Source organism: Triticum urartu, chromosome 1A (genome assembly GCF_056163025.1).
Source record: "Triticum urartu cultivar PI428250 chromosome 1A, HENAU_Tu73, whole genome shotgun sequence".
NCBI lineage: Eukaryota > Viridiplantae > Streptophyta > Magnoliopsida > Poales > Poaceae > Triticum > Triticum urartu.
The window spans coordinates 69,841,555-69,860,259 of NC_141873.1; positions in this window are offsets into that span (position 1 = coordinate 69,841,555).

Consider the following 18,705-nt stretch of genomic DNA (forward strand, 5'->3'; position numbering starts at 1 on the left):
GCTCGACGTCAATGGCTTCAAGATGCATGCGCATCTTATTCTTCCAGTAGGGATATTCAGTTCCATCGAAGACGGGGCACGCAGCGGAGACTTTGATTATCCCTGCAGTCGACATAGCTAAAACTCCAGGTGGTTAAACCGAATCACAAAGAACAAGGGAGCACCTTGCTCTGATACCAATTGAAAGTGCGTTATATCAACTAGAGGGGGGTGAATAGGCGATTTTTATGGAAGTCTTCAAAACTTGGGAGTTATGAAGACAAACAGTGAAGATTATGCCTATTACTATGCAGCGGAAGTTAGATTACAGTAGGCCAGCCATGGTCATGTATTCAATAGAGTGAAAGCACAGTGACAAACAGCTTCAGTGTAATAAGGATCAGGTAGGAAGAAGTTATGAAGCCAAACAGATCATGCATTCACGTTGTGAAGACAAATGATAAAGCAAGCACGCAATGAATTCACAATGAGTAACAGCAAGAGAAGGAAGTGAAGATGAAACCAGTGACTCATTGAAGACAATGATATGTTGGACCAGTTCCAGTTGCTGTGACAACTGTACGTCTGGTTGGAGCGGCTAGGTATTTAAACCTTAGGACACACAGTCCCGGACACCCAGTCCTGAACACACAGTTCAGGACACCAAGTCCTCACCGTAATCTCCTTGAGCTAAGGTCACTTAGTCCTCGCCCAATCACTCTGGTAAGTCTTCAAGGTAGACTCCCAAACCTTCACAGACTTCGTTCACTGGCAATCCACAATGTCTCTTGGATGCTCTGAACGCGACGCCTAACCGTCTGGAGGATTCACAGTCCTCAAGTGTAATAAGTCTTCAGATCACACAGACAAGAAGACTTAAGTGATGCCCAATTTACTCTGGCTCTGGGTGGTTAGGGCTTTTCTCCTCACTAGGAATTTTCTCTCAAAGGCTTCGAGGTGGGTTGCTCTCAAACGACAAAAGCCGTGCACTGAAATCTGAGCAGCCAACCGTTTATGGTTATGGGGTTGGGCTATTTATAGCCACTTGGCAACCCGACCTGATTTGTCCGAAATGACCCTGGGTCACTAAGGAACTGACACGTGTCTCAACGGTCAAATTTCGAACTCTCATGGCAACTTTACTTGGGCTACAAGCAAAGCTGACTTGTCCGGCTCTGGACAAGATTTGCTCTCATTGTCTTCACTCGAAGACATAGGTTTTTGATTTAGGCATCACTTAAGTCATTCTGACTTGTTCTCCTGGACCCCACTTAACAGTACGGTGGTTCCTATGACTCAACAGAAATAAAAAGAACTACGAAAGATCTAAGTCTTCGAGTTCTATGGGCTTCATAACGTGTCTTCTGTTGTCATAGTCTTCAATGTGAATATCTTCATATACCACCTTTGACTTCAATGTCTTCATACATTTTTAGGGGTCATCTCTGGTAGTGAAACCGAATCAATGAGGGACTTCTACCTGTGTTTTCCTGCAATTCTCACAAACACATTAGTCCCTCAACTAGGTTTGTCGTCAATACTCCAAAACCAACTAGGGGTGGCACTAGATGCACTTACACGGGTTTTTGTGTCCGTGTGTTGTTGTCGTTGTCATGCATCTCATATCATGTCATCATGTGCATTGCATTTGCATACGTGTTCATCTCATGCATCCGAGCATTTTCTCCGTTGTCCGTTTTCACATTCCAGCGCTTCGTCTCCTCTGGTGGTCATTTCTACCTTTCTTTCATGTGTGGGGATTAAACATTTCCGGATTGGACCGAGACTTGCCAAGCGGCCTTGGTTTACTACCGGTAGACCGCCTGTCAAGTTTCGTACCATTTGGACTTCGTTTGATGCTCCAACGGTTAACCGAGGGACCGAAAAGGCCTTGTGTGTGTTGCAGCCCAACACCCTTTCAATTTGGCCCCAAACCCACCAAAAACCTCTCCATCATCTAGAGCATACGATCATGATCGCGTGGCCGCAAACCGCACCTCATTTGGACTCTCCTAGCTCCTCCTATGCCTATATATACCTCTCCCATTCCAAATTTCGGATCTTCCCGTCCAAACCCTAAAAATCCCAGATCCGCCGCTAACCGGACATGTCCGCCCCTGGCCGGACCCTTCGCGCCGCCGCGCCCGGCCAGTGAGGCTGCGCCAAGTGGCACGCCGGGAGTCTCCCCGCCGCCGGCCCGCTCGGCCCGCCGCGGGCCCCCCGCGGCCCGGTTCCGCCGCACCGCCCCACGCGTCGCCCCGCCGCCTTCGCCTCCAACTCCGGCGGCCCGCGCCGCCCTGCGCCATCGCCGTCGGCCGCCGCACTCCTTCGGCCGGAGCCGCACCTCGCCGCCGCCATCTTCGTCGACGCCGGCCTGGCCCGGCGCCGCCCGCTGCCGCCAAGTTGCCGCCCCGGGCGAGCTCCCTCACCGGCCGGCGAGCCCCCCTCCTCTGTGCCAAGTTCCCCGATGACTCCGGCGACCTCCTGCTACAGTGCTCCGGCGGACCTCGTAGTCCGTGCCCCGGATCTGGATCTGAGATCCGTTTCGGGTTGACTTTCTCCCGAAACCCTAGTTCATATTGCCCTGTTCATCGTGCTATAACTCCGCATCCATATCTCCGTTTTTGGCATATAGCATATCAAAACGTTCGTCTCAGAGAGCACATCATTTCATTACATTGCATCATTTTCATTTGAGTTCATCTTGATGCCAGAAATGCTGTTGGAACAGTGCTAGTTGAGATAATTGTCAGATCTGCTGCTCCATTTAGATATTTGTCATTTTTTCCATGATTATTGTGTGCATGATATGCCCATGAGCTCTACATGTGTTTTGTTATATGTTTTGCCATCTTTCCAGAGGTGCAACCCATGTATTTTTGTGATGTGTGTGGTGACTAGCACAAGCTTGCAAAGTGAGGCACTTGGTAATGCTGATTTCAGGGACTTAGCATTTACACTAAGTCCTTGAGCTGTTTTTCTCATGATGCCATATGTTCATGTTGTTTCCTAGTGATCCGTGCCTCTTTTGAGGATGATCAGTAAGGATGTTTTGTTAATCTTGTAGTGCTCTATCCATCCATGCCTTTGTTTGCAATTACGGGGAACCCTAGCTTGAGTCAATCGAGCTTTACTTTTGTCATTTCGTGAATCTGGGAAGATTGTCTACTTGTTAGCGATTTTGCCGATGATGTTGTAGTTGATCCGTGCATGCTATGCTATTGTTCTTGCCATGTCCAGCTTGTATTTTGTGTATTCCTGATGGGTGTATGCTTAGATTGTCATGACTTGCTCTGTAGTGAGTGCATCGAGCTCGTAAACATGCCTACTTGATATCTGTTTCCACCATGCTCCAGTTTTCACTAAGTCTGAAAACTGATTATGTTTTTGCCATGTTCACATGCTTGCAAATGTATTTTCTGATCCCTTTCGGCTCAAGGTCACTAAGGGACTTTTGTTAATCCCTTTGAGTAGCTCCATGGCATGCTTTACTTTGCCATGTTAAGGTCCTATAGCATGTAGTTTTGTTGCTACAAAGAGTGCTATCTGATGTGAAATTCCAGACAAGTGTTAATTTCACTAAGTCTGAAATCTATTTACCATATGCATTTTTCCCATGCTTGTTTGAACCTGTTAATGGATGAATTGGCCATAGCTCAGTGCTAGACTTTTGTTAAGAATCTTGAATGCATCCCTACCATGTATTTTGTTGTCATGTTTGGGTGCTGTAGCTTGTTCATCTTATTGCATTTAGATGGCTACTTGCTGTAAATCGCAGAACGTGGCCATATTTGAACCGCTTGCCATTTCCAAACCGTAACTCCGATTCCGGTGATCTTTATATCGTTTTCAAGAGATTTCATCTCATCTTTCAAGTGGCACACTTGGATTTCCATGTTGAGGCCAGGTTCATGCATTCCTTGCCAAATCTTGCATATGCATCACATATTGCATCCCGCATAGCATACCATCTTTGCATCATGTTGTTTGGTCCTTGCACGTGGTTGATTGTGTCCTTGTTGATTGTTTGTCTTGTTTGGGTAGAGCCGGGAGATGAGTTCACTAACGAGGAGCCCGTTGAGTTTGCTTTCGAGGATCCAGTCAACTCTGACAACTTTGCAGGCAAGATGATCATACCCTCGAAATCACTACTATCTTTGCTTTGCTAGATGATCGCTCTTTTGCTATGCCAATGCTAGGATGCCTACCACTTGCTTTCAAGCTCCCAAATTGCCATGTCAAACCTCTAACCCACCATGTCCTAGCAAACCGTTGATTGGCTATGTTACCGCTTTGCTCAGCCCCTCTTATAGCGTTGCTAGTTGCAGGTGACGATTGGAGACCGTTCCTTGTTGGAACATTATTTACTTGTTGGGATATCATTATATTGCCATGTTATCTTAATGCATCTATATACTTGGTAAAGGGTGGAAGGCTCGGCCTCTCGCCTAGTGTTTTGTTACACTCTTGCCGCCCTAGTTTTCGTCATATCGGTGTTATGTTCCCGGATTTTGCGTTCCTTACGCGGTTGGGTTATAATGGGAACCCCTTGATAGTTCGCCTTGATTAAAGCTTTTCCATCAATGCCCAACCTTGGTTTTACAATTTGCCACCTAGCCTCTTTTTCCCTTGGGCTTCCGGAGCCCGAGGGTCATCTTACTTAAACCCCCCAGGGCCAGTGCTCCTCTGAGTGTTGGTCCGACTGAGCTGCCTGCGGGGCCACCTCGGGGCAACTTGAGGGTTGGTTTTACTCATAGCTAGTATCATCTGAGTGTGCCCTGAGAACGAGATATGTGCAGCTCCTATCGGGATTTGTCGGCACATTCGGGCGGTGTTGCTGGTCTTGTTTTAACCTGTCGAAGTGTCTTGAAGAACCGAGGTACCGAGTCTGATCGGAACGTCTCGGGAGGAGGTCTATTCCTTCATTGACCGTGAGAGCAAGTTGGGACTCCCCTGCAGGGATTTGAACTTTCGAAAGCCGTGCCCATGGTTATGGGCAGATGGGAATTTGTTAATGTCCGGTTGTAGATAACTTGAACCTTAACTTAATTAAAATGAATCAACAGTGTGAGTTACCGTGATGGTCTCTTCTCGGCGGAGTCCGGGAAGTGAACACGGTGTTGGAGTAATGCTTGCGCAGGTTGTTCTCTAGTTTCTCATTCGCGCTTTGCCTCCTCTTCTCGCTCTCTTTTGCAAATAGGTTAGCCACCATATATGCTAGTCGCTTGCTGCAGCTCCACATTTTTACCTTGCCTTTCCTATTAAGCTTAAATAGTCTTGATCGCGAGGGTGCGAGATTGCTGAGTCCCTGTGGCTCACAGATTACTATTACACCAGATGCAGGACCCGATGATTCCGCTCCAGATGACGCGCTTGAGCTCAAGTGGGAGTTCGACGAGGACTCACGCCGATACTACGTGTCTTTCCCTGATGATCAGTAGTGCTGCCCAGTTGGGGTGATCGGGACTGTGTCGCATGTTGGGTTGTTCTTCTATTTTGGCACCGTAGTCGGGCCATGAGTGTTTGGATGATGTAATGCTATTTATGTACATTGATTGACGTGGCGAGTGTAAGCCAACTATGTATCTCACCTTTTAATATCTATATTACATGGGATGTTGTGAAGATTGCCTAACTTGCGACATTGCTTTCAATGCGGTTATGCCTCTAAGTCGTGCCTCGACACGTGGGAGCTATAGCTGCATCGAGGGCGTTACATCCGGCTAGGGCTCTCCTGATAAATAGAGAGACTTCAGTGACTTCTGGATATCGCCGAAAGGCGAGTGCTGAAAGACGTCCGCGGCTGTGAACTCCATGATCGGCGCCCAATCGGATTCAATCGGCAGGGGCGCGGAGGGTTCGGAGTCCGGAGAAGAATCCGGCTCCATGGAGTCACGAGTCTTGCAGAGTACGGGGCTGGCGTTCGGCTCAACCGCCATTGGGATTACAGCCCCCGAGGTGGCGTCCAACCGCCCATCCTCGATCGGCGCGGTTGGCTCCGAACTAAGGGTCGGAGCCAATGCGGGTGCGGCCTCCAGGGCACTGTTCGGCGGCAGAGCTAGATCGTGCTCGTCGTGACAGTGCGGCACGCTCGGCAGTGGTTTGAATCCGTCGAAGATCAAGTCTCTGCGGATGTCAGCCGTGTAGTTTAAACTTCCGAATCTGACCTGACGGCCAAGGGCGTAGCTTTCGATCTGCTCTAGATGGCCAAGCGAATTGGCCCGCAGCGCGAATCCGCCAAAGACGAAGATCTGTCCGGGGAAGAAGGTCTCACCCCGGACTGCATCACTATTGATAATCGTAGGAGCCATCGGGCCTGACGGTGATGGCACAGAGGAACTCTCAATGAATGCACCAATGTCGGTGTCAAAACCGGCGGATCTCGGGTAGGGGGTCCCGAACTGTGCGTCTAGGCCGGATGGTAACAAGAGGCAAGGGACACGAAGTTTTACCTAGGTTCGGGCCCTCTCGATGGAGGTAAAACCCTACGTCCTGCTTGATTAATATTGATGATATGGGTAGTACAAGAGTAGATCTAGCACGAGATCAGAGAGGTTAAACCCTAGAAGCTAGCCTATGCTATGATTGTTGATGTGTATGTCGTCCTACGGACTAAAACCCCCCGGTTTATATAGACATCGGAGAGGGTTAGGGTTACATAGAGTCGGTTACAATGGTAGGAGATCTGAACATCCGTATCGCCAAGCTTGCCTTCCACGCCAAGGAAAGTCCCTTCCGGACACGGGATAGAGTCTTCAATCTTGTATCTTCATAGTCCAGGAGTCCGGATGAAGGTATAGTTCGGCTATCCGAACACCCCCTAATCCAGGACTCCTTCAGTCATGATTCCTTCTTGCAAACAATATGTGCATCAGCAAGAAATCTTCATGCACATGAGTGTGATGCATATACTTACCTTGTAGTCCTGAGCTGGCTTAGGAAGATATGAACCCGAGTAAACAAGGTTAGATAACACAGATACATCTACTAGACAGAGCGAACGAAAGAACCACAGGAGTACCAAGATTGGGATGACATGTAGAGTGTGAGTATTGGGTACTCTATTGGATTTGCAATGAATTGGATGAATTGGATGCTGAAGGATTTGCAATGAATTTCAAGGATTTCTCCCCCTAAATCATGTATTGGATAATGGGAGAACATAGGGATACAAAATCAGAGCAAAACAGATCATAAACATAAACATAACATAGACATGTCTTTCCCCTCTTAAAGACATGTGACTTCTCTCCTCTTGAACACCAAGCATCTGGGGCCTTTGATGTGATTACCTCTCTCTCTCTATCCCTTTCTCTCTCTCTCTCTCTCCCCTTTTGAAGAGAATAAGCTTTGATATGATCTCTCTCTCCCCCTTTGACATCAATTTCCAAGAAGGGATCTTCTGGAGTGTGAGTCAAAATAGGTTCGGTCCTTGAGTCACAGAGCAAACCAGCATATAGATTGTGATGCTGATAGAGGACAAGAATCATCAAGTGGAGCTGGAACAAAAGTGCAGGAACAAGTGGCAAATTGTTTTCTCTGTAGTGAAATCGGTGACACCGAGTTATATTTTTCGGTTGCACCGAAATGGTTCAGCTTGACCAAAAGAGACGAATCGGTATGACCAAGTTCCAGACAGAGAGAACATTTGTCACCTCAGCTCAGTAGGCAAATAAGATCTCACAAAGATTTGCAAGGAATTAACTGAAGGGTTTGCAATGAATTGGATGCTGGGAATGCAGAACAAAAACAAAGGAAAAGAAAAGAAATCTAGATGAAGGGAAACAAATATGCAAGAGACAAATGCAAGAATACATAGAAACACTAGAGAACTTCATCTAGAATTGGTCGGCGACAGAGTCACCTATGTTAGAGCATATTGACTGAGGAGTCAAGTGAGAACACTTGATCGTAGGTCATACTCATCGTTTAAGCTCAAAATGGGGTTACCATTTATCGTTTAAGCTTTTGATGTATTCGCATCTTGTTGAGTTGCTTTGACCCATGACTCAGGGTAAAGCTTCTCTAAGATGGAATAACATACCTTGGGTGGTGGTGTTGAACTTGATCATCTAGTTGAACTTGTGTGGGATGCTCAAGGTTGATGTACCTCATCAAAGATTTGGAGCACCACTTGTAGTTTTGAGTTCATCTACCTACTTGGGTTAGTATTGCAAGGAAGAGCACTTGTGTGTCCAATTTGACAATCATGAATTTTATACCAAATGAAATTTCATATATAGAATTTGTCAAAGGATATGCTGAGGGGTGTCATGCTTCCTTGTCTTTAACCACCATTGTGTAGAGACTTGGTGATGTAGAGATTGCTCATGATGTGAGTGATTCGCAATCTCATGGATTTAGATTCATCCATGTACCTACAAGGGTTAGATAGCATGCAAGGGTACAAATGTATCCAAAACATATGATCATCATCATAAGAGAAGAAGTCAAGGATTAGTCAACGGCTTATGCCTTGCATGTATCCGAATGGAGTTTCTACTCCAAGTTTGAGGCATCAATGATGTTCAATTCACCTCTCCAACGGCAAAATACTTTCTCATCAAGCGGTTTGGTGAATATATCCGCCAATTGCTTATTGGTACTAACATGCTTAAGATCAATATCACCTTTAGCAATGTGATCTCGAATGAAATGATGACGGACTTCAATATGCTTAGTTCGAGAATGTTGCACGGGATTGTGAGCAATCTTAATAGCACTTTCATTGTCACAAAGCAATGGAACATGTTTCAAACAGATTCCAGAATCTTTAGGAGTTTGGGTCATCCAAAGTAATTGAGCACAACATGAACCGGAGGCAATGTATTCTGCTTCGGCGGTGGATAAGTATACCAATTTTTGTTTCTTGGAGGACCAATATACAAGAGATCTACCAAGAAATTGACAAGTACCCAAAGTGGACTTTCTATCAACCTTGTCTCCGACATAGTCCGAATCGGAGTAGACAACAAGATCAAAAGAGGACCTCTTAGGATATGAAATGCCAAAATTTGGTGTATGTATTAGGTATCTCACTATCCTTTTCACAGCCTTAAGATGACATTCTTTGGGGGCCGCTTGATATCATGCACACATGCACACACTTAACATGATATCGGGATGGGATGCACATAGATATAACAATGAACCAATCATAGAGCGATAAACCTTTTGGTCAACTAATTTGCCATCCTTGGTAAAGTCAAGATGTCCACTAGTAGGCATAGGAGTTTTCATACCTTTTCTTTCTTGCATGTTGAACTTCTTGAATAAGTCCTTGGTATACTTTGTTTGGGAAACAAAAGTACCCTCCTTAGTTTGCTTGATTTGCAAACCAAGGAAGAACTTGAGTTCACTCATCATGGACATCTCAAACTTCTCTGACATTAGCTTTCCAAACATTTCACTAAAATGAGGGTTAGTTGAACCAAATATGATATCATCGACATAAATTTGGCACACAAACAATTCACCATTAATCCCTTTAGTAAAAAGAGTAGAATCAATCTTACCAATCTCAATTCTCAAAGCCTTTTTCAATAAGGAACTTGGTCAAGCATTTAAACCATGCTCTAGGAGCTTGTTTAAGACCATAAAGAGCTTTGTGAAGTTTGTAAACATGATCGGGTTTCTTAGGATTAACAAAGCCGGGAGGTTGCTTAACATAAACTTCCTCCTCTATTTCACCATTTAGAAAAGGACTTTAATGTCCATTTGGTACAAGGTGATATCATGGTGATTAGCATAGGCAAGTAAGATGTGGATGGACTCAAGTCTAGCAACGGGGGCATATGTCTCACCGTAGTCCATACCTTCGACTTGAGTGTAGCCTTGGACGATGAGACGTGCTTTGTTGTGGATGAATTGACCATCTTCGTCTTGCTTGTTGTGAAACACCCATTTGGTACCAATGATGTTGTGGTTGTTGTCGGGCTTCTCGACCAATTTCCACACTTGATTTCTCTCAAAGTTGTGCAGCTCTTCATTCATGGCATTTATCCAATCCGGATCTTCCAATGCTTCTTCAACCTTCATGGGTTCAATGCTAGAGATGAATGAATAATGTTCACAAAAATTAGCCAAACGAGTTTTAGAGCAAGTGATTCTCCTGGTTTGGATATCATTGAAGATTTGTTCAACAGGATGGTCTCTTGAGACTCTTGCTCGAACTCGTGGGAGCTTTTGCTTGGGTCGGGGTGGAACATCTTCTTCATCATCTTGTTCTTGTTCTTCTTGTCCTTCTTCATTGTTCACGTTGTCATTCTCTCGTAGTGGTGGAGAAGGAGGTTGATGAGGTTCATCTTGGTGTACTTCCTCGTTTTCTTCATCTTGGCGTGTCCCACTTGTGGATGCTTCCATGTCAACTCTTGGTTCACCTTGTCATGTGGTAGAAGCTTCCACTTGGATGGACGAGGTACTCTCCTTCACCTCCATTGGAAGAATCTTGCCAATACATAAGTCTTGGATTGCTTCCGAAGGGTCTTTGTCTCCTACAACAATTGGCAATTGCTCTACTTGTGAGCCGTTAGATTCATCAAACTTCACATCTACCGTCTCTTCAACCTTTCTGGTGAAATTGTTGTCGACACAGTAAGTGTGAGAGTTTGAGCCATAACCAAGTAGGAAACCCTCATGAGATTTAGGAGCAAATTTAGAATGAGGATGCTTATCAAGAATATAACACTTTGAGCCAAACACTCGAAAGTATCCAACTTGGGGTTTGTTACCGGTGAGGAGCTCGTATGCCGTCTTGCCGAGTAGCTTGTGAAGATACAAGCGATTTGTTGCATGACAAGCCGTCTCAACCACTCCCGCCCAAAAGTGTTTTCGAGTCTTGTACTCATCAAGCATCGTTCTTGCCATATCAATAAGAGTTCGGTTCTTCCTCTCAACAAGTCCATTTTGTTGAGGCGTGTACGTAGCCGAGAACTCGTGTGGAATCCCTTCTTCATCAAGAAAGGTATCCACATTTGCGTTCTTGAACTCCGTTCCATTGTTGCTTCAAACCTTCTTGATCTTCACTTCAAACTGATTTTGGGCTTTCCTAGCGAAGTTCTTGAAGATCTTTTGGACCTGCGATTTATCATCAAGAAAGAACACCCACGTAAATCTTGAAAAATCATCGACTATAACTAGACCAAATGAGTTTCCACCGAGACTTTGTAGGCAGTGGGACCAAAAAGATCCATATGAAGTAGCTTGAGCGGTCTCCATGTGGTCATGATGTTCTTCACGGGGTGGCTTCCTTCGACCTGTTTTCCTGCTTCACAAGCACTGGATAATCTATCCTTGTCAAATATAACATCTTTTACTCCAAGGATGTGATCACCTTTAATAATCTTATCAAGATTTCACATTCCCACATGACCTAACCTTCTATGCCACAACCAACCTTTAGAAGATTTAGCAATTAAGCAAGTTCTAGGTTGAGCCTTTTTAGTGAAATCAACATTGTAAAGATCACCTCTACGTAAACCGGTAAAGACCATTTTATGATTATCTCTAAGAAACAATTGGCAATCTACATCAGTAAATAGGACATTGAAACCAAATTTAGCAAGTCTAGATATGGAAAGTAAATTGTAGCCAAGAGATTCAACGAGCATAACATTTTGTATGGAGCTATCATGTGAGATGGCCACCTTAACAAGGCCAACCACCTTACCCTTTGAGTTGTCACCAAAAGTGACATACTTTCGAGGGTCGTCGTTTTCAGCAAGCTCACGAAACATATCTTTGTCTCCGGTCATATGATCGATACACCCACTATCAAGAACACATTCCTTTCCTCCAGCCATGTAGCCGCGAAGATTTTCCATAAGACCAAAGTGTCTCATAGATTCATTGAGATCAAGGTCACTATCATCATCCTCATCATAGTATCCATGTTCATCATCGTCTTGTGATGGATCAATTCCTAGAGAGGGTAATTCATTAGATAAATGGTCATCACAATAGTCATCTTTATGAATTCTAATGGCTTCGGAGATGATATTGCTAATGATTCCAACATCTCCTTTGGCACTCGTAAGATTAGTAAGCTCAAATAGACAATCAGGAAATTTGGGATTATTGGAACTCATCTTACTCAAGGTAATAGACTTATGAAGGATCTCATCTAAGTTTTTCAAGGAATAGTTTGGGACTCGTCCCTCAAGAAATCTCCATATGGTGTAGGCACAATCAAGACCAGGCAAGCTAGTAAGCAAGTTTCTAGGCAAACCTCTAGTGATTAAATTGATAGTTCTAAGATTACAAATCATGTCAATAGACTCATCAAGGGTAGGATGCAAAGGATCAACATGAGGTGCACATGGCCTAGTAATGTACTTGTTCAAATGATATTCATTGAAAATCTCAAGCATCTCAATTTTCCACTCATGAAAGTACTCTCCATCAAGAATAGGCACTCTACGTCTAAGACTCCCCAACGTAGACTCATCCATCTTCCTCCAAAGGTGTTTAAACCAAAGCAATGGAGAGCAATGCTCTGATACCAATTGAAAGGATCAAGAAGAGGTGTCTAGGGGGGGTGAATAGACTCCTAAGAGAGAAAAGTTGCAGTTTTTATTTTCTTCAAGTTAAGGTAGAGTTTTAGCACAAGTTTAAACATCCACAATACATTCAAGAAAGCATGACAAGAGTATATGAGCACCGGAAAGTAAAGCATGCAATTTGCAAGAAAGTAAAGGGATGGGATTGGAGTGTGCAAATGCAATTGGAGACATGGGGATAGGTGGTGCTATTATGTCTCCATGTTGATGGAGACTTCAACCCATGAAGGGTAACGGTTGCTCGAGTCCACGGAGGGCTCCACCCACGAAGGGTCCATGAAGAAGCAACCTCGTCTATCCCACCACGGCCATCTCCACGAAGGACTTGCCTCAATAGGGTAGATCTGCACGAAGTAGGTGATCTCCTTGCCCGTACAAACTCCTTGCTTTAACTCCACAATCTTGATGGAGGCTCCCAAGTGGCAACTAACCAATCTAGGATACACCACTCTCCAAAAGGTAATAGACGGTGTGTTGATGATGAACTCCTTGCTCTTGTGCTTCAAATGATAGTCTCCCCAACACTCAACTCTCTCTCATAGATTTGTATTTGGTGGAAGGATGATTTGAGTGGAAAGCAACTTGGAGAAGGCTAGAGATCAAGATTCATATGGTTGGAATGGAATATCTTGACGTCAACACATGAGTAGGTGGTTCTCCCTCAGAAAATGTATGATGTAAGTGTAGGCATGTTCTGATGGCTCTCCTAACGAATGAAGAGTGGGTGGAGGGGTATTTATAGCTTCCACACAAAATCTAACCGTTACACACAAATCACCAAACTTGGTGGGACCGAATTAGAAAACTTAGTCAGACTGATTTAGTTCAAAATGTGACCGTTAGGCATTTCAGTGGGACCGATATGATCAACTCGATGGGACCGATGTGCTAGGGTTAGGGTAATACCTCGTCTCAGTTTGACCGATTACACAAACTCGGTGAGACCGATTTTGGTAATAAGCAAAACAGAGAGTTTGTCAAGAAAACTCGGTGGGACCGATTGCATATCTCGGTGGGACCAAAATTATTGCAATAGGTAACAAAGAGTTTGCAAGCCCATCTCGGTGAGACCGAGATCCCATCGGTGAGACTGAATTGATTAGGGTTTGTGGCAGTGGCTATGTCAAGTGAACTCGGTGGCGCCGGATGGAAAATTTCGGTGGGGCCAAGTTTGACTTTTGGTTTGGGACATATGTGGATATGAGAAAGTGGTTGAGGGCTTTGGAGCATATCACTAAGCACTTTGAGCAAGCAAGCCATTAAGAAACACCTCATCCCATTTTAATAGTATTGGCTTTACTATGGACTCAATGTGATCTTGGATTACTAAAGGTAAAATGTAGAGTCTTGAGCTTTTGAGCTTGAGCCAATCCTTTGACCTTAGCATCTTGAAAAGGGTTCCATATCCTCTTGTCCACGTCACTCCATGTGTTGAACTTGTCTGAAATATACTAGATGAAAACATTAGTCCAATAAGAGATATGTTGACATTAATTACCAAAACCACCCAGGGAGCACTTGTGCTTTCACCCTCAACAGGAAGGAAACGAAGCACACCCGATCCTCTTTAGAAGGATTGGGGAAATTCTCCGCCAGGGCTTCACCATTTGATAGAAGTTAATCTAGCCCAAATGGAGACTAGATCCGCGGGAGGAAGATATCCCTGCGTCTGAAGTTTATTCCGATGGGCGCGGGATACCGAGCAGCTTTCCCAGACACCTTTTTGAAGTCCATGGGGGCATGAGGAAGAGCTAGGAGCGCCAACCATGTTTGGGCGATTTCCTAAGGCGAGTTCTAAAGGATTTCTGAGCGGTGCGGAATGGAATCTGAGGTCTAATCTCTTTAAATAGATGCTTTCCCTGCGTGGTTGAGGGGTTATTCATGGAAAAACACTTAGACCGTTCACATTCGTTTGACACGTGGAAGCCGAGGTGACGACAACAAGGAATCAATAGATATGTTATTTAATGTGGAGCCGAATTATTGCCAATCCGAAGTGTAATGGGGAACTCGCCTTGCAAAGCCGAAAACATAAAGCCCGATACTACGTCGTCATTGAAGGAAAGTTCGGGGGCTACTGATGGAGTCCTGGATAAGGGGTCCTCAGGCATCCGGGCTATGTGACATGGGCCGGACTGATGGGCCGTGAAGATACAAGATAGAAGGCTTTCCCCCGTGTCCGGATGGGACTCTCCGTTGCGTGAATAGCAAGCTTGGTGGCCAGACGTGTTGTTTCCTTTCTCTGTAAACCGACTTTATACAACCCTAGCCCCTTCCCGTGTCTATATAAACCGGAGGGTTTAGTCCGTAGAGACAATCATAATCATATAGACTAGACATATAGGATTTAGCCATTACGATCTCGAGGTAGATCAACTCTTGTAACGCCTATACTCATCAAAGTCAATCAAGCAGGAAGTAGGGTATTACCTCCATTAAGAGGGCCCGAACCTGGGTAAACATTGTGTCCCTTTTCTCCTGTTACCTTCGATCCTCAGATGCATAGTTCGGGACCCCCTACCCGAGATCGACCGGTTTTGACACCGACACCCATCAATTGATGTCAACTCGAGGAGTAGGAATTTCCATGCAGCTGATGCACTTGAGCTATAAGTGTATGAAAGCTCACAAATGAAACTAAGTGGGTGTGCATCCAACTTGCTTGCTCATGAGGACCTCGGCATTTGAGGAAGCCCATCATCGGAATATACAAGCCAAGTTATGTAATGAAAAATCCCGCTAGTATATAAAAAAGATTACTCGGGAGACTCTCTATATGAAGAACATCGTGCTACTCTGAAGCACAAGTCTGGTAAAAGGTTAGTAGCATTGCCCCTTCTCTCTCTTTTTGGGAGGGGGGGCGCTCTCTTTTTTGGCCTCTTTTTTATTTTATTTTCGTCTAGAGTCTCATCCCGACTTGTGGGGGAACCCTAGTCTCCATTATCCTTTCCTCGCTGGGACAATGCTCTAATAATGATGATCATCACATTTTTATTTACTTACAACTCAATATTACAACTCGATATCTAGAACGAAGTATGACTCTATATGAATGCCTCTGGCAGTGTACCCAGATGTGCAATGATCTAGCATAGCAAAGATATCAAAAAACGGACAAGCCATGAAAATATCATGCTAGCTATCTTACGATCATGCAAAGCAATATGACAATGTATTCTCAAGTCATGTATATGATGATGGTGGAAGTTGCATGGCAAAATATCTCAGAATGGCTATGGAAATGCCATGATAGGTAGGTATGGTGCCTGTTTGGAGGAAGATATGAGGAGGCTTATGTGTGATAGTGTGTATCATATCACGGGGTTTGGATGCACCAGCGAAGTTTGCACCAACTCTCGAGGTGATAAAGGGCAATGCACGATACAGAAGAGGCTAGCAATGATGGAAGGGTGAGAGTGCATGTAATCCATGGACTCAACATTAGTCATAAAGAACTCACATACTTATTGCAAAAATATATTAGTTATCGAAACGAAGTACTACAGGCATGCACCTAGGGGGATAGATTGGTAGGAAAAGACCATCGCTCGTCCCCGACCGCCACTCATAAGGAAGACAATAAAAAATAAATCATGCTCCGACTTCGTTACATAACGGTTCACCATACATGCATGCTACAGGAATCACAAACTTTAACACAAGTATTCTTACCAATCCACAATTACTCACTAGCATGACTCTAATATCACCATCTTTATATCGCAAAACTATTGCAAGGAATCAAACACATAATATTCAGTGATCTACAAGTTTTATGTAGCATTTTATGACTAACCATGTGAATGACCAATTCCTGATGACTCTCTAAATAGATATAAGTGAAGAAAGAGAGTTCAATTCTTTCTACAAAAGATATGCCCACACTCTAAAAAATATAAGTGAAGAAAAAGAGCATTCTACAAATGGCAGTTTTTTATGTGAAGAGAAACAGGCAATCCAAACTTCAAAAGATATAAGTGAAGCACATGAAGCATTCTATAAAGCCATACTCAAAAGATATAAGCAAAGTGCATGAAGCATTCTATAAATCAACCAAGGACTATCTCATACCAGCATGGTGCATTATTGAAACAAAAATAAAAAGCACACGATGCTCCAAGATTTACGCATATCATGTGACGAATAAAAATATAGCTCCACGTAAAATTACCGATGATTGTTAGAAGAAAGAGGGGATGCCTTCCGGGGCATCCCCAAGCTTAGTTGCTTGGGAGTCCTTGAATATTACCTTCGGGTGCCTGATACGTCCATTTGCATCATGTTTTCCTATTGTGATTTATGATGTTTTTATACATAATAATGCTTTTTGGAGTAATTCTAATGCCTTTTCTCTCATAATTTGCAAGGTACACACAAAGAGGGAGAATTTCGGCAGCTGGAAATCTGGACCTGGAAAAGCTACGTCAGGGTACCTATTCTACACAACTTCAAATAGGCCACGACTTCACGGAGATTTTTTATGGAATATATGATGAATATTGGAGCAAATAAGTACCAGAGGAGGCCCACCCACCTGGGCGTGCCAAGGAGCCCAAGCGCGCCCTGGTGGGTTGTGCTCACCCAGGCCCACCTCCGGTGCCCATCTTCTGGTATAGAAGTCATTTTGACCTAGAAAAAAATAAGGAGGGGACTTTCAGGACGGAGCGCCATTGTCTCGAGGTGGAACTTGGGCAGGAGCACTTTTGCCCTCCGGTGGAGCGATTCCGCTGGGGGAACTTCCCTCCGGAGGGGGAAATCATCGTCATCATCATCACCAACAACTCTTCCATCTTGGGGAGGACAATCTCCATCAACATCTTCAATAGCACCATCTCATCTCAAACCCTAGTTCATCTCTTGTGTTCAAGCTTGTTACCGGAACTATAGATTGGTGCTTGTGGGTGACTAGTAGTGTTGATTACATCTTGTAGTTGATTACTATATGGTTTATTTGGTGGAAGATTATATGTTCAGATCCAATATGCTATTTAATTCCCCTCTGATATTGAGCATGATTATCATTTGTGAGTAGTTACTTTTGTTCTTGAGGTCATGAGAGAAATCATGTTGCAAGTAATCATGTGAACTTGATATGTGTTTGATATTTTGATAGTATGTATGTTGTGATTCCCTTAGTGGTGTCATGTGAACATCGACTACATGACACTTCACCATATTTGGGACTAAGGGAATGCATTGTGGAGTAGCAATTAGATGATGGGTTGCGAGAGTGACAGAAGCTTAAACCCCAGTTTATGCGCTATTCCGTAAGGGACCGATTGGATCCAAAAGTTTAATGCTATGGTTAGACTTTATTCTTAATACGTTTCTCATAGTTGCAGATGCTTGCGGGAGGGTTAATCATAAGTAGGAGGTTGTTCAAGTAAGAACAACACCTAAGCACCAGTCCACCCAGATATCAAATTATTTAAGTAGCGAACACAAATCGAATCAACATGGTGAAAGTGACTAGATGAAATTCCTGTGTACCCTCAAGAACGCTTTGCTTATCATAAGAGACCGTTTTGGCTTGTCCTTTGCCTCAAAAGGATTGGGCTACCTTGCTGCAATTTTTCTACTATCATTGTTACTTGCTCGTTACAAATTATCTTGCTATCAAACCACTCTGTTACTTACAATTTCAGCACTTGCAGACATTACCTTGCTGAAAACCACTTTTCATTTCCTTCTGCTCCTCGTTGGGTTCGACACTCTTACTTATCAAAAATAGCTACAATTGATCCCTATACTTTTGGGTCATCAAGGCTATTTTCTGGCACCGTTGCCGGGGAGTGAAGCGCCTTTGGTAAGTGGAATTTGGTAAGGAAACATTTATCTAGTGTGCTGAAATTTACTGTCACTTGTTACTATGCAAAACAATCCTTTGAGGGGTTCGTTCGGGGTATCTTCACCTCGACGGAACCACAATTAGCTACCTCTCAACCCACTGCACCTACTAAAAATATTGAATATGAAATTCCTTCGGGTATGATAGAACAACTACTAGCTAATCCTTATGCAGGAGATGGAACCGAACATCTTGATACACACTTGATATATGTGGAACAAATTTGTGGATTGTTCAAGCTTGCAGGTTTACCCGGAGATGAAGTTATGAAGAATGTTTTCCCTTTATCTTTGAAGGGAAAAGCATTGTCATGGTATAGGC